Genomic DNA, 14,344 nt, shown 5'->3' with positions numbered 1-14,344 from the left:
AAATCATAAATTCTAAATTCGAATCCTAAACCCAAATTTTAGATCTTAAATTTTAAACAAAACCCTAAACCTATACCCTAAACCCAAACGTATACCCTAAACCCAAACTATATATCATAAATCCTAAACCCTAAACTCAAACCATAAATCCTAAACCTAAACTCTAAACCCTAAACCCAAACTCTAAACCCTAAATCCTAAACCTAAAACCCAAACTGTAAATCATAAACCCATAATTTTCAAATACCTTTGGGTTAATGATCATCAAATATATTTTCAAATACATTTTAGGGTATAGAGTTCGGGTTTATGGTTTACAGTTTAGGTTTAAGGTTTAGGATTTAGGATTTATAGTTTGGGTTTAGGGTTTAGAGTTTGAGTTTAGGGTTTAGGATTTAGGGTATATAGTTTGGATTTAGGGTATAGGTTTGGGTTTAAGGTTTAGATTAAAATTTAAGATCTAAGATTTAGATTTAGGGTTTGAATTTAAAGTTTATTATTTAAAGTTTATTTTTTGTAATTTATAATTTATTTATTTATGTGACATTAATATTTATGATAATTTGATTGAAATAAAGAAAAAATGTGAATTCATAAATTCACCCCAGGGGTGAACCTAATTATTGTTATAAAGAAAAAGCAAGATGGGCAAAAGAAGAAACTTCATACTCTGTTTTTATAAAGCTTAATGAATTATCTGTAAAGAAAGATCTAACGCGCTACATTTGTAAATAATATTTCAAGTTTTAACTACCTGACTTATATATAAAAAATGGCTGCTCTGTTCACTTACTCATCTTCGTTACAATGGAACCAAATGAATCATTGTTTGAGGTGAGTTTGGTCAATCAAAAAATAGAACTCAAGAGTGGGATGAACAGAGACGTTTTATTAGAGTAGGAATAACGAGAGTACAAGAGTAGGAAAGCCGGCTAGTCGATGCTCGGTGAGCTCCTAGCCGGAAGTACAAGAGAAAGCGGCGAGATACAAAGAGAATAAAGGAAACCCTAATCTGGCCGCAAGTCTGTCTGTCTATGTCGTGATACCCTTCCTTCCTGTCCTCAACTCCTTATATAGTCTCTTAGGTCGGTCAGTTTTGACCTAATTCATCCTTTTTATTATGGGCCTTTTGACTTGCAGGCCCAATCGGGACGACTGTTCGGCCCGAGCCACTTGGTCGGCGCCTTCGGCTGCTCGTCTTCTGATCAGAGGAGGCAAGAGCCGAGTTATGACTCATTTGGAGCCGGCTTGGAGCCGACTATCCTTTAGATGACAGTAATGGGCCTCCTGTTCGCTGGGCCTTGTGGATGGTGACAATTCATCCCCAACAGTAAGTCCCCCCCTAGTTCGTTGTCGAGTCGAGCAATCGATCGCAGCGAATTAGTGAGTTAGGGCTCGAAGAATAGGAGGTTTGATCTTTTGATTCCTTGATTCCGTCGAGAAGCCATTGGCGGAGAGATTTCTTTTTGTTTTCTCTGGACGAGCAATCGAAACGCCGTATACTCGGTATCCCGGATGAGTCCCTCCAAACCGATAAATTGATTGTGTTTGGTCCATGATGTGAAATCGAACCGCTGTCGGTTTTTTGATCGAGAAGCCGAAACGTTGCTAGGGTTTTCGGCGAGAATCCGAAAGGTCGCGTTTGAGGATGACGCGCGAGCCTGCCGATAGGCCCAATTAGGCCCGCTTAGGGTTAATGATGGCACCTCGTATGAGGCGCCTTCCCTCTCTCTATAAATAAGAGACCTCCCTCGAGATTTCTCTCATTCTTCTCTCAGTTGTCAGGTACTTTCTCTCTCTATCTTTTATCTCTCTAGTTTTTGCTCTCCGTTTTAGTTCTTCTACTCGGTATGTCGACGAGCAAACGACTTTCTCGAGAACAAAAGGGGAAGATGACCGCGGGTACTGTCGATCCCGTCAGCGATCTAGAGAGGGTCCGCGGATCTGGAGATAGTGCAGAGGCAGCTCATCGCGAGGCGATGATGGATACCGAGAACATGACCCGAGAGCAGCGTATGCTCGTCTCGGAGGCGATGGTTCGGTCTCGTGAGGATGATGATGGAGGCAATGGCTCTCCTGATGACGGGATGACTCCCTATTGCTTCTACCCGGGAAATATTTTCGAGGAGCAGCGCAGGCTTGACCCGACACGAGCTCGTCCCTCTGTAGTTGAAGGGCAGGATTGGAGGAACGTTTTACCGACGCGGTCTACTTTTGGGTCGGTGAGAAGGCTGCTGAAGAGAAGCAAGGCGACTGGGGTTACGTTCATAATCCCGTCGAAGGACCAACGACCGTGGTCTCCCCCGAAGGGATATCAATGCGTATACGAGTCGTACTTCGAGAATGACACGAAGTTGTGGTTTCCGATACCTCGACTCGTCACCGCCTACACAATGCGCCGAGGAGTTGCTCTGAGCCAATTCTTAAATGGCGCTTGGCGCTTAGCAGTTGCACTGATGGTGATTGGGGCAGAAGCCGGTGCCGCTCTCAGTGTCCGAGCATTCGAGGAGCTGGTTTCGGTGAAGATCAATCGGGGCCTGTTGTCGCTAAAGATACGTCCCAACTACAATGTGGTAACGGGCTATCCGACCAAGACGAACGACTGGCAGCGATCGTACTTTTACGTTAAGTCCGATCGCTCGGCTTTCGAAGAGCCGCTGAAGACCGGTTACCGTGTTCTTTGGAACAATGAATTTGGTATAGAGTGTTTCCTAGTCTTTTACCGTTTCGTGCTCCTGACCGCCTCTTTTCCTTTTGTTTTGGCAGTTCCTCACTCGAATACCGCGGAGTACGAGGAAGATTTTTTGGAGAGTGCTCGGATCGTCGCGTCTCAGAGGCAAGATCTTTGGGAGAACTTCTCGTACGGGAGGATTCGCAGGTCGGCTGATCGGATTAGACTACGTAAGTCTCTCCTCCTTTCCTTTTGTTCGGTTTCCTCAGGGATCCTAAGTTGCCCCTTTTTTTTTGTCCTTGCAGAGGTTTGGCGTTCGGATACTGTTCCGATTATCACCAAGAAATCAAAAAGAATCAACCTGTTCAACAAGGCCGAGCAGACGGAGATCAATCGGGCCAGAGTTATGAGGGAATTGCCGGATCTAAGCTTGGTGGTTGGGAAGCAACTTGGGTTTGTGGAGCCGGACCAAAACTCCAACGCAAACTCGCCTGATCTCGAGGAGCCTAATGCGACTGAGTCAGATGAGGCTCAGCTCGTGGGGAAAACGGGGAACAAGAGAAGAGAGAGGGAAGGCGCTTCTTCCGAGGAGAAACAGACCGAGGAGACTTCCACCGGTGGGGGTGCCGGGTCGGAGAAGAAAAGGGCGCGAAAGGATTCCGCAGAGGTTCGACCTTCTTCTGTGGAAGAAGGGGAGCTCCAAGCCTTAGAGCCTAGTAACGGTTCTCGAGACGATGCTCTCCCGAATCCATCTCCCGATGGCGGTCAAGCGGGTGATCATCAAGAGACTTCTTCTAAAGCGAAGAAGAAGTCGAAAAAGAACAAGAAGAAGAATAACGGCGGATCCTCAGGGCAGGAGGGGGCGCCCAATTTGGAGAAGGAAACCGTGGAAGCTCCGACTGCTACCGTTTCTCTCCCAAAGGCAGCGGTTCGCGAAGATGCCGGGGGATCGAGCAGGTCCGCTCCGAAGGCTCAGGAGAAGGAGGCTGTGCCGAAGGACCTTCATGGGTTTTGTCCGGACAAGGTCGACTTCATCTTTAAGCGGGATACTCCTCTCGTTTGCAACGAGAGAGACTGCGCTCGCTTTGTCCGCCAAGTCCGGGGGAGCAGAGAGCATCTCCCACTCGTCAAGGATCTCGTCTTCCAAGACGACTACACCGCCGCCGCCGGTTCCTCGGTTAAGGTAAGGATAGTTTTTGCGTTTCGTCCGTTCCTCGTCTTTCTCCTAACTTGGTTGTCTCACTCTCTTTCTTTGATGTGCTGCAGAGCCAAGGGGATTGGAATGAGGTCGTCCGTAAGTACGACAAGGAACTGAAGAGGACCTACGGCGTGATCGATAGGCAGCGGCGCAACACCAAAGAAGCGACGGTCGCCTTAGAAGTCATGCTTCGCAAGAAGGACGAGGCGGTTATCCGGGAAGAGGCCATGAGGGACGAGCTCCTCCAGAAAGAGGCGGCTATGAACAAGGAGCTGAAGCGAGCCCGGGAATTGGTTAAGGCGCTCGAGAAAGAGAAAACCAAGCTGGCAAACGAGAAGAAGATCCTCGAGGAAGAGAAAGCTGCTGCTGCCTTAGAGCCTTCCAAAGAGATGGATCGTCTCCGAGAGTCGCGCCGCTATGAGGTTACTCACGAGCGGATCCGAGTAATGCCGGCGATGCACGGAAAGGCTGCAGTTCGATTCCAGAGGATTCGGGACCGGGAGTCCCGTCGCGACAACTTCGAGGATGCGAGATGTATGCTCGGCCAGGCTCGGGGGATGAGACGTTGCCTTGAAGGGATGAAAGCAGCAGGTAAGAACATCTCTCAGGGAGATATTGATATCTACGCCGGGCAAGAGAAGCATTATGACGCGGAGGTGAAGCGTTTGGTCGTAGATGATCTTCCCGAGAAGGACCTCTCTTTGTCTCCTCTCGTGCTCGAGTCGAGGTTCGTCATCCAGGAGATATTGGGTAAAGTCGATAAGTTTGGATCGAACATGGACTTGCTCGACTCTGAGGCCGCCAGGGCTCTCCGCACTCCTCTCAGGAAACCGGGAGACCAATCTGATGAACCATCGAAGAGCCTTCTCGAAACCGTCCAGTCGCCCATTCGGTCCGCTTCAAAAGATCCCCTCGCAGATCCCGTGAAGACGACCGAGCCGACTCCCGAGCTGCCTGCTTCCGGTACGCCGACGAAAGTGGTCTTGGTTACCGACTCATCATCCTTTGATCTGTCTGATCTCAACGGGAGCGGGGAGCGCTCCGAGTCTTGTCCTGAAAAAAACGGTTCCGGCCTCATCCCCCCACAAAGATCAAATCCTCAGCGATGATCCTCCTGTGGATCCACTCATCGGCGCGTCGGACTCGGACTCCTCCAAGAAGAATCCCTCTTTGTCGGGATAATTATCCGTGTTTGTTGTATTCTTTTTCGGCCTTTCGGCCTTGTTTGTTTAAGACTATCTCCTTTTCTCGGCTAAGGCCTCTTGTTGTATGGATTTATTGCCTTCGGTTTTTACTTTGGATTTGAATGTTTCTTTATATATTTCAGTAAGTCGCTCAACTTAGAAATATATAGCTCATTTCTCATTCATTCCTGTAACCGAGAAATGGATTAATCCGGGTGGTTGCTCGCGTTTGCCAGCGAGTCCCCCCCTTTCAGATAGAACAAGAGATTAAAGACGGTTATTCGTTTGCATTTTTGGCTTATCCAACAAATTCCTTACAAGCAGTTGTTTAAGTAAATACAAAGAAACTTTAATTGCTCTATTGAATTCCCGAGGAAACGGTTTCGAGACGCGGTGCAGTAACCAAGAGAATCGTTGGTCGGCCAAACCGTTGTTCTTTGGTTAGACTCGGTCTAAAATTTCCATCGGGAGGCCGGTCAATGCATAACGCATAGGTGACGCAAGGCTGATATTCCCTTCGACTGACGCCTGATCAAGACCCAGCCGATTAATTTGGGCGAGTGCCCGTGCTCCGCTTGAAAAAGGGGCTGGCATCGTTTACTCGGAGAACGGTGACTGTTCGTCATTCTTTTTGAAAAAAAATTTGGACTTTGTTTTGGTTGGGGCTGGACCCTGCGAAGGGATGCCTACGTACCTCGGATGAGGATCAAGCCTTTCGTAGTTCGTTTGACCGAGTGAAAGTGGCTATAGTAGCGCATTCACTCGGACGAGTAGAAGTGACTGTTAGGTGCATCTACTCGGTTTTTTTTTTTTTTTTTTTTTTTGAGCGAACAGTGACCTGTTGGTCATTCGCTCGGTGAAAAAGGATGAGGCGTTTCTATTGGTAGAAGAGGCGAAGATGCATCGAGTTCCAGGCTCGTGGGACTGCCTCTCCGCGGGAAGTCTCGAGTCGGTAGACGCCGGGTCTAACGACTCGAGTGATCTTGTAAGGTCCCTCCCAATTGGTCCCTAGCTTTCCAGCGTTGAGCTCCTTTGTGTTGTCGAAAACTTTTCGGAGGACGAGGTCACCGAGCTCGAGAGGGCGTGCTTTTACCTTCTTATTATAATAGCTCTCGATCTGGTTCTGGTAATTTTGGATCCGAAGAAGCGCCTGATCTCGTTTCTCCTCGAGTTCATCAAGGGCATCGAGGAGCATATCTTGATTAAGTTCGACGAACTGCGGCATCTTGGCGCGCCGAAGACTTGTCACGTTAACTTCAGCGGGGGCCATTGCTTCCATCCCGTAAGCGAGAGAGAAAGGGTGGATTTGGTCGCACCGCGAGGAGTCGTTCGGTGCGACCAGAGGACGCCGTCCAGCTCGTCGGCCCAATGGCCTTTCTTTAGGTCGAGTCGCTTCTTGATTCCATCGATGATAATCTTGTTGGAAGATTCCGCCTGTCCGTTTCCTTGCGGGTAACGAGGAGACGAAGGGCTTAGGCGGATATTCCACTTGTTGCAGAACTCTTTGAAGTTTCCGGACATGAACTGAGAGCCATTGTCCGTTATGATCTCGTATGGCAAACCATGACGGCAAATGATGTTCTTCCAGACGAAGGTGCGGACTTCCTTGTCCGTTACCTGAGAGAACGCTTCAGCTTCAATCCATTTAGTGAAGTAATCGGTGAGGACTAGGATGAAACGACGTTGGCGTGAGTTCGACATTGGCCCGATGATGTCCATCCCCCACCTCATGAACGGATAAGGGGCAGCAGATGTCCGCAACAGCTCGGTGGAACTGTGGATGCTCGGAGCGTGACGCTGGCATTTGTCGCACCGACGGGCGTATGCTTCGCAGTCAGTGTTCATAGACGGCCAAAAGAATCCCAAGCTTCGAACCTTAAGGGCGAGTGCTCGGCCTCCCGAGTGGTTTCCTCCTGCTCCGTCGTGAGTTTCAGCCATTACTCGGCGTACTTCATCGCCCTGGATGCACTTTAAGAGAACCTTGTTCGCGGTTACTCGGTGAAGTTCATCGTTCATGATGACGTAGTGGGCGCTGCGTCTCTTCAGGCGTCTCGCTGCCCACTTATCTTTTGGCAGTTCTTCTCGTATGAGATAATCTAGGAACTCGGCTCGCCAATCGACTGGGGTATCGTCACGATCGGGCATCTCAGTGTCGGTTTGATCGGTGGTGGATCGTCGAGTTGTTACAAAGATTGGAGCGATGGGAGAGCTTTCGTCGAAGGAAGAATCGATGCTCGGTCGATCGATCCGATGTATGGGTATCGTCCTTTGGACCTGATCGTGGAGTTTGCTCCCGAGTGCGGCTAAGGCATCGGCGCAAACGTTCTCTCCGCGAGGAACCTTGGTGAGTTCGAAGAAATCGAATTCCCTAGCAAGCTCTTGAACCACTCGGAGATACGCATCCATTCTATCATTACGAGCATCGTAGTCGCCGCTAAACTGGCTAGCGACGAGCTGTGAGTCGCAATAAGCACTCAAGCGTTTGGCTTTGACGGCTCGGGCGAGACGAAGACCGGCGATCAACGATTCATACTCTGCCTCGTTGTTAGAAGCCGGGAAGCCGAAACTGAAAGACTGGCGGATGAGTTCTCCTGTTGGCGATTGAAGCTGGACTCCAGCACCGGATCCTTTACTCGTTGATGATCCGTCGACATGAAGAATCCAATTGGGGCTCGGGACGTCGAGGTCTTGTGCAAGATCTGGTGTGAGCTCGACAAGGAAGTCGGCGAGGACTTGAGATTTGGCGGCTGTTCGACATTTGTACGTAATGTCAAGCTCACTCAGTTCAATTGCCCACTTGGTCAGCCGGCCAGCTCTGTTGGGATTTTGCAGGACGGTGCGGAGCGGTTGGTCGGTCAGAACTTCAATAGAGTGTGACTGGAAGTAGGGTCGTAATTTCCTCGCAGAGTCGACGACGGCCAGAGCCAGTTTCTCAAGGGTTGGGTATCTGGTCCGGACCGGTCATCCGTCTGCTCGTGTAAAAAATCGGACGCTGCTCGCCACGATCCTCCTTGATTAAGACACTGCTGACGGCTGCCGAGGAGACAGCGATATAGAGAGACAAAACGTCTCCTACGTCCGGCTTGGCCAAGACGGGAGGAGTCGTCAGGTATTGCTTGAGTTGAACGAACGCGTCCTCGCATTTGTCGTCCCAAATGAATTTCTTGTTCCCGCGGAGGAGATCATAGAAGGGGAGACACTTGTCGGTAGATCAGGAGATAAAGCGATTAAGTGCGGCGATGCGCCCTGTTAGCCTCTGCACTTCACGGCAGTTTCTCGGACTGGGGAGATTTAGGACTGCTGAGATCTGTTTCGGGTTAGCTTCTATTCCTCGTTGCGTGACAATGTAGCCAAGGAATTCACCCGAGGAGACGCCAAAGGTGCACTTTGCGGGATTCAACTTCATCCCGTACTTGTTTAGGATTGTGAAGCATTCCTTTAAGTGTTCTAAGTGGTCGTCGGCTCGGAGGGATTTGACGAGCATGTCGTCGATGTAGACTTCCATTGTCCTCCCGAGCTGGTCGGCGAACATCCGGTTGACAAGCCGCTGGTAGGTTGCTCCAGCGTTTTTCAACCCGAATGGCATCACCTTATAACAGTAGGTTCCCCGATCAGTGATGAAAGCAGTTTTCTCCCGGTCGTCCGGGTGCATTAGGATCTGGTTGTAGCCTGAGAAGGCATCCATAAACGTCAACATCTCGTTACCGGCCGTCGATTCGACTAGGCGATCGATGCTAGGCAACGGGTAGCTGTCCTTAGGACATGCTTTGTTGAGGTCGGTAAAATCGACGCAGACGCGCCATTTACCGTTCTTCTTCTTGACGACCACCGGGTTGGCTAGCCATTCCGGGTAACGAACTTCAGTGATTGAGCCGGCACCGAGTACACGCTCGACTTCCTCTGCGACTGCTTTGGATCGCTCTGGTCCCAACTTTCTTCTCTTCTGCCGGATGGGTTTGAAGTTGGGATCAACATTGAGTTCGTGGGTTGTGATAGCTGGATCGATTCCCTTCATATCAGACATCGTCCAGGCGAACGTGGACAGGTTGTGCTTAAGGAACTCGAGGATCTTCTGCTGCATTTCGTCGGGTAGAAATGCGCCTGCTCGGACTGATTTGCTCGGGTCCGACTCGTCAACTGGTACTTCGAGAACCTCTTCCTTTTGCGGGCAGACTTTGCTCGTAGGAGGAGAGACCGAGTTGACAAGTGATTGGGAGCGCTGGATTTTAACCGTGGCGATCAGGAGGTCTCGCGCGGCTTGCTGATCACCCTTCAGAGTTTTGATCGATCCGTCTGATCCTGGGAACTTAACACACTGATGATACGTTGATGCGATTGCTCGCATTGAATGCAGCCATGGGGTGCCGAGTATAACGTGGTAAGGGGCTTTGGAGCCGACCACAGAAAATTTGACCGTTCGCGTGACTCCGCATGCATGAACCGAGAGGCGGATCGTGCCTGCGATTACCTCTGACGAGCCGTTGAATCCTGTCAGGGTCCGAGTAGAAGGCTTGACGTCGTTGAGATCGATTCCCATTTTCACGAGAGTTTCGCGAAAGATGATATCGACAGAGCTCCCGGTATCGATAAGAACTTTAGTGACGTCGTACTTGTCGACACCGAGCACGACGAGTAAAGGATCGTTATGAGGGAGGTGCACGCCGAATGTATCGTCAGACGAAAAGGTAATCGGCTGATCGTCTACTTGCTTCTGGAGCCATCGTTGGGAAGTGGTGGCTTGCCTTCGATGGTCCTTGACTGCTCTAACCGAATTACCGCAAGGGGGTGATCCACCCATGATAACATTTATTCGGGGACGAGTCTGTGCGCGCCTTGCACGGAGCGTGTCGCGAAGGTCGTTACTCATTTCGGCAGTATCCCTTTTCTTGCGGTTGAGGGTCGTCCGCAGATCACCGATCTTTGCGTTGAGTTTGTCTCGCAAATCGCAGTTCGGCTTTTCAGCGGGCTGCTGGTGAGAGGACTCTTGCGCTGAAGCTCTCGCGGCTCGATTTGAGTCGATCTGTAGGCGGAGATCGGTGGAGGCCGGTGTTTCTACGGTAGTGGGTCGGAACTTTCGCTCGAGGAGGGATCGAAGATCTGCAGTGTTGTTTAGGGTTTTCGTATCGTCGTCCTCGTCGGACGAGGATCCGGATTCGTTCTCTCCTTGCGGTTGGGCGCGGATCACTTCGATGCGCTGGCGATTGGTCGGCTGATCGTCATCTGCCGAGTCGTCGTCATCGTCGGTTTCTCGGGCATCTTTCTCCGTATCCTTCGACTGCTTGTCGTTTTTACGGTTTTTGCCCTGCGATTTTCGCTGAGCCTTCTTGTCTTTGTTCCTGCTCCAGCTGTTTTCTCCTTTTGGCTTGGGTTTTGGCGGTTGGATCTTGTAATCTCCGCTTTCGATCGAGGAGAGGAACTGAGCGTAGAGAGATTTGCACTCGGTCGTGTCGTGTCCCTTGACGTCGTGATACTTGCAATGCTTCGTAAGATCGATGGGCGTTCTAGTCGGTCCCGTCGCCGAGTCGACTTTAGCCACGGTACCAGCACTCGGGGTACTGGGAGACGCATCGGGAGAGTCGGTCTCTCGCTGGTAGACATTCCATTTTTTATCGTGCATGACCATGGTTGAAACAGGAGCATTGTTCTCGTCCACGACGTAGAGGAGACCCCCTTTTTTGCTGCCATTATCTCCTGGTGCATGCTGGCGTGGCTCGGTCCGAGCACCCGCACTCTTGGCTGCAGCAGGCTTGGCGGCGTTCTGCTTTCGAATTATCGCCTTGGTATCTTCTTCCATTCGGATGAAGTTGTGAGATCGGGCGATAGCATCAGGGAGTGAAGTCGTAGGGTTGGAGTACAGGTCCTTACGAAACTTCGAGTTGACGAGGAGAGTGTTCATCAAAGCGTCGATAGCGATGTGATCGGGGACGTCGACTCGGGAAACGATCGTCTTGAACTTTTCCATGTAGTCCTTGAGGCTTTGGTCTTTCGTTTGCGCCATATTCCACAGGCTGGAAGCGGTCGCTGCTCGCTTGGTAAACATAATGTAAGTCTTGAGGAATAGAGCTGAGAGGTCTCGGAAACTGCGAATCGAGTTCTCGCTGAGTTGTGAGAACCAGGTTAGCGCTTGTTCGTTGAGTGTTTCGACGAAGAGCTGACAGTACCCTGCGTCCTTCTCTTCGTCGGAAAGGCGAGCTCTGGCCATAGCTATGTTGAAGGCTGTCAGATGCTCGACAGGGTCGCCACCGGGCTTGTACTCGGGGAGGCGGAGCTTTTTTATTTTGCGGAGCTGGACCCTGGTTAGCTCGCTAGCGAAGGGCGAGCGCGAAGTAGAGGCGATGACGCTGTCGATCTGAGGGGCTGCGCTCGTCGCTTGGTGGATCTGCGAGCTCATTTGTTGAAGGCTGAGTTTGAGCTCGGCGATCTCGCGAATCGTCGTCGGATCTGCTGTCGTCGGAGTAGGGTATACGGCAGGAGGACCGTTAGGGTCAGATTCGTCCACAGCGCGGTCTTCTGCCGGCGTTGGAGGGAAAAGATGCCGGCAGACGGGTTGGGAACGGTTTGTCGGTCCAGCAGGGGCGGTGAGGGCAGCTACAAGAGCAGCGAGCTGCTCGTTCGTCGTTTTCTGGACTTCTTCTTGATGCGCGAGACGAGCCATCACGGAGCTCATGAAGTCCGACGAGAGAAAAGGAGGAGGGGGCGGAGGCGTAAGCTCGGGCGCTTCGCCGGAAGTGCCGGGGTTCGAGTCACCAATCGTCATATCGGTCTAAGAAACGTTACTCTGATCGGCCCCACGGTGGGCGCCAATTGTTTGAGGTGAGTTTGGTCAATCAGAAAATAGAACTCAAGAGTGGGATGAACAGAGACGTTTTATTAGAGTAGGAATAACGAGGGTACAAGAGTAGGAAAGCCGGCTAGTCGATGCTCGGTGAGCTCCTAGCCGGAAGTACAAGAGAAAGCGGCGAGATACAAAGAGAATAAAGGAAACCCTAATCTGGCCGCAAGTCTGTCTGTCTATGTCGTGATACCCTTCCTTCCTGTCCTCAACTCCTTATATAGTCTCTTAGGTCGGTCAGTTTTGACCTAATTCATCCTTTTTATTATGGGCCTTTTGACTTGCAGGCCCAATCGGGACGACTGTTCGGCCCGAGCCACTTGGTCGGCGCCTTCGGCTGCTCGTCTTCTGATCAGAGGAGGCAAGAGCCGAGTTATGACTCATTTGGAGCCGGCTTGGAGCCGACTATCCTTTAGATGACAGTAATGGGCCTCCTGTTCGCTGGGCCTTGTGGATGGTGACAATTCATCCCCAACAATCATGACAACCGCGCTGTCTATGATCTTGTTCCTTTAAAAGGTAAAGCTATAAATACCATCACTCACGGGAGATGATCTGCAAGTAGATCTAGTTTTGTAATTCTTTAACCGAGCATCTGAATGCTTGTTCACCAAAGGTTCAAAACCATTTTAATCTCACGGGAACGTAACCAAAAAGGGACGAACAGCGTCGAAATTTGCATATCATTAATCACAGTATCAAGTAAAACTCAGTTTTTGAAACAGAGACCAGAAAAGAGTATCATAATGTACCAAAAGACAAACATTATTCTCTCAAATCAACATAGCATACACAAACTGAGACAGTATATTTATATATTAAACTCCACTTTACATGGAGCAAACAATGATCTTATATATCTCCCTCCTCTATAAACACAAACCCTTCAATTATTGGGTTTCTAGACTCATCCCCACAAAAAAAGAAACAAATCTCCGAGGAGGAAATGGTGATGGCTTATGGAATCCATGAAGAATCTTGAACTTCAATCAATCATCCGACATGGAGATGACGATTTCTCGGTTTCTGAGAGAGCCAGCGATTTCGTCAGCAATGCACAAGCATGTGAAAATCCAGCTGCTCAGAGCAAACCACACCGTCTTCGTCAGATGCATCGCCATTTCCAAAGGCATAGCCATTTCTAAGAGGCTCGATTTGGATGAAGACAAACCACCAGTGGTGAAGGCAGGAGAGAAATATGAATGTATATTTAACACGTGACACATGCGGGGATCTTCGGACCAATAATACGTCGCCATACTTTTCACCAGCCGCGTCTCTTTCTGGCCAGCTAGGAGAGTGTTAGGTGACACGTCAGTGTTCGACCAATAAATTCGAGCTTTAGAGTGAAGACCCGTCCCAGACTTTTATATCAACTTTGCCTAAAGGCTAATTATTAAAAAAGATTGATGTCATCTATGATGAGCTAGCCAACATATTTCCCCCAACAAACCAATCATTCCCGTACAATTAGACGTGGTTTGTTTTGTTTCTATATTTGGGACCCCTTCTATAGTTGTCTAGTAAAAAGCCCACTTATTAGAGAATGACATTAAACTATTAGAAAGAAGAAGCCCACTATGACAATAGTCCATGACGGAGAGAATCAGGTTAAACGAAGGTGTAATAAAAAAAATCTTATTAACTGTAATAAAAAAACGTCCAATCGAATCGTCTATAAGTCCGTAAAAAGAAATAATGAAAAACAGTCGATTGGTGCCTCAATGAAGATCATATTGCATTATTGCATAATCGATATTTAAATTATTTGACTGTGTGATTTGATACCTAAACTAATGACATATTTGAATTTAATACATGAACTTAGAATAACACACTTTTAAGTGCCTAGAATCGACAGCGTATTATTAACGTTGTCGGTCAGAAGCACTTAAAAAGTTTTTCTTTTATATTAAATTTAAATTTGTTTTAGTGTAGGTATCAGAATGCATGCAAAATAATTTAGATACCGATTAGATAATATGATCATAGGTAAAGTATTAATCGACCGTTTTTCCTGAATCGGGGTCATAACAGGCTTGGAAAGTTGCAAGGCAATGACACGTTGTTCTTCCATCGTGAAGAGTGGTCAGTGGACACTGCTACATTAAACCAGCCTCAAGCAGTCTCCCAACTAGTCTCCCCACTAGGAGAAATGTGACCCAAGTCATCACTCAACCCCCATAACTCAACTCCGAAATTAGAATGGGTAGGCCAAAATACACCTCTAACAGAACCTTACCCAATGAAATCGGGCCAGTGTCCATGATGTCTCCACTTGGATCACAAGCTCGACGTACATGTGTTATGAATTTGTTTTCCTCTATGGCTATAAGTATAGAAGTTTCACTACTAATATCTATTTTGCTTCAGCTCTCTCTCTTTTTTTTTCCCTATTTTTTTCTTTGCCTTAATTTAAAAAAAAAAATAGAGGGACCTATTCCAAATTTGTACTGCTT

This window comes from Raphanus sativus, chromosome 3, assembly GCF_000801105.2.
Source record: "Raphanus sativus cultivar WK10039 chromosome 3, ASM80110v3, whole genome shotgun sequence".
In the NCBI taxonomy this organism is placed as follows: domain Eukaryota; kingdom Viridiplantae; phylum Streptophyta; class Magnoliopsida; order Brassicales; family Brassicaceae; genus Raphanus; species Raphanus sativus.
The sequence above is the reverse complement of the archived record's forward strand: the minus strand, read 5'-3'. Positions refer to the sequence as shown.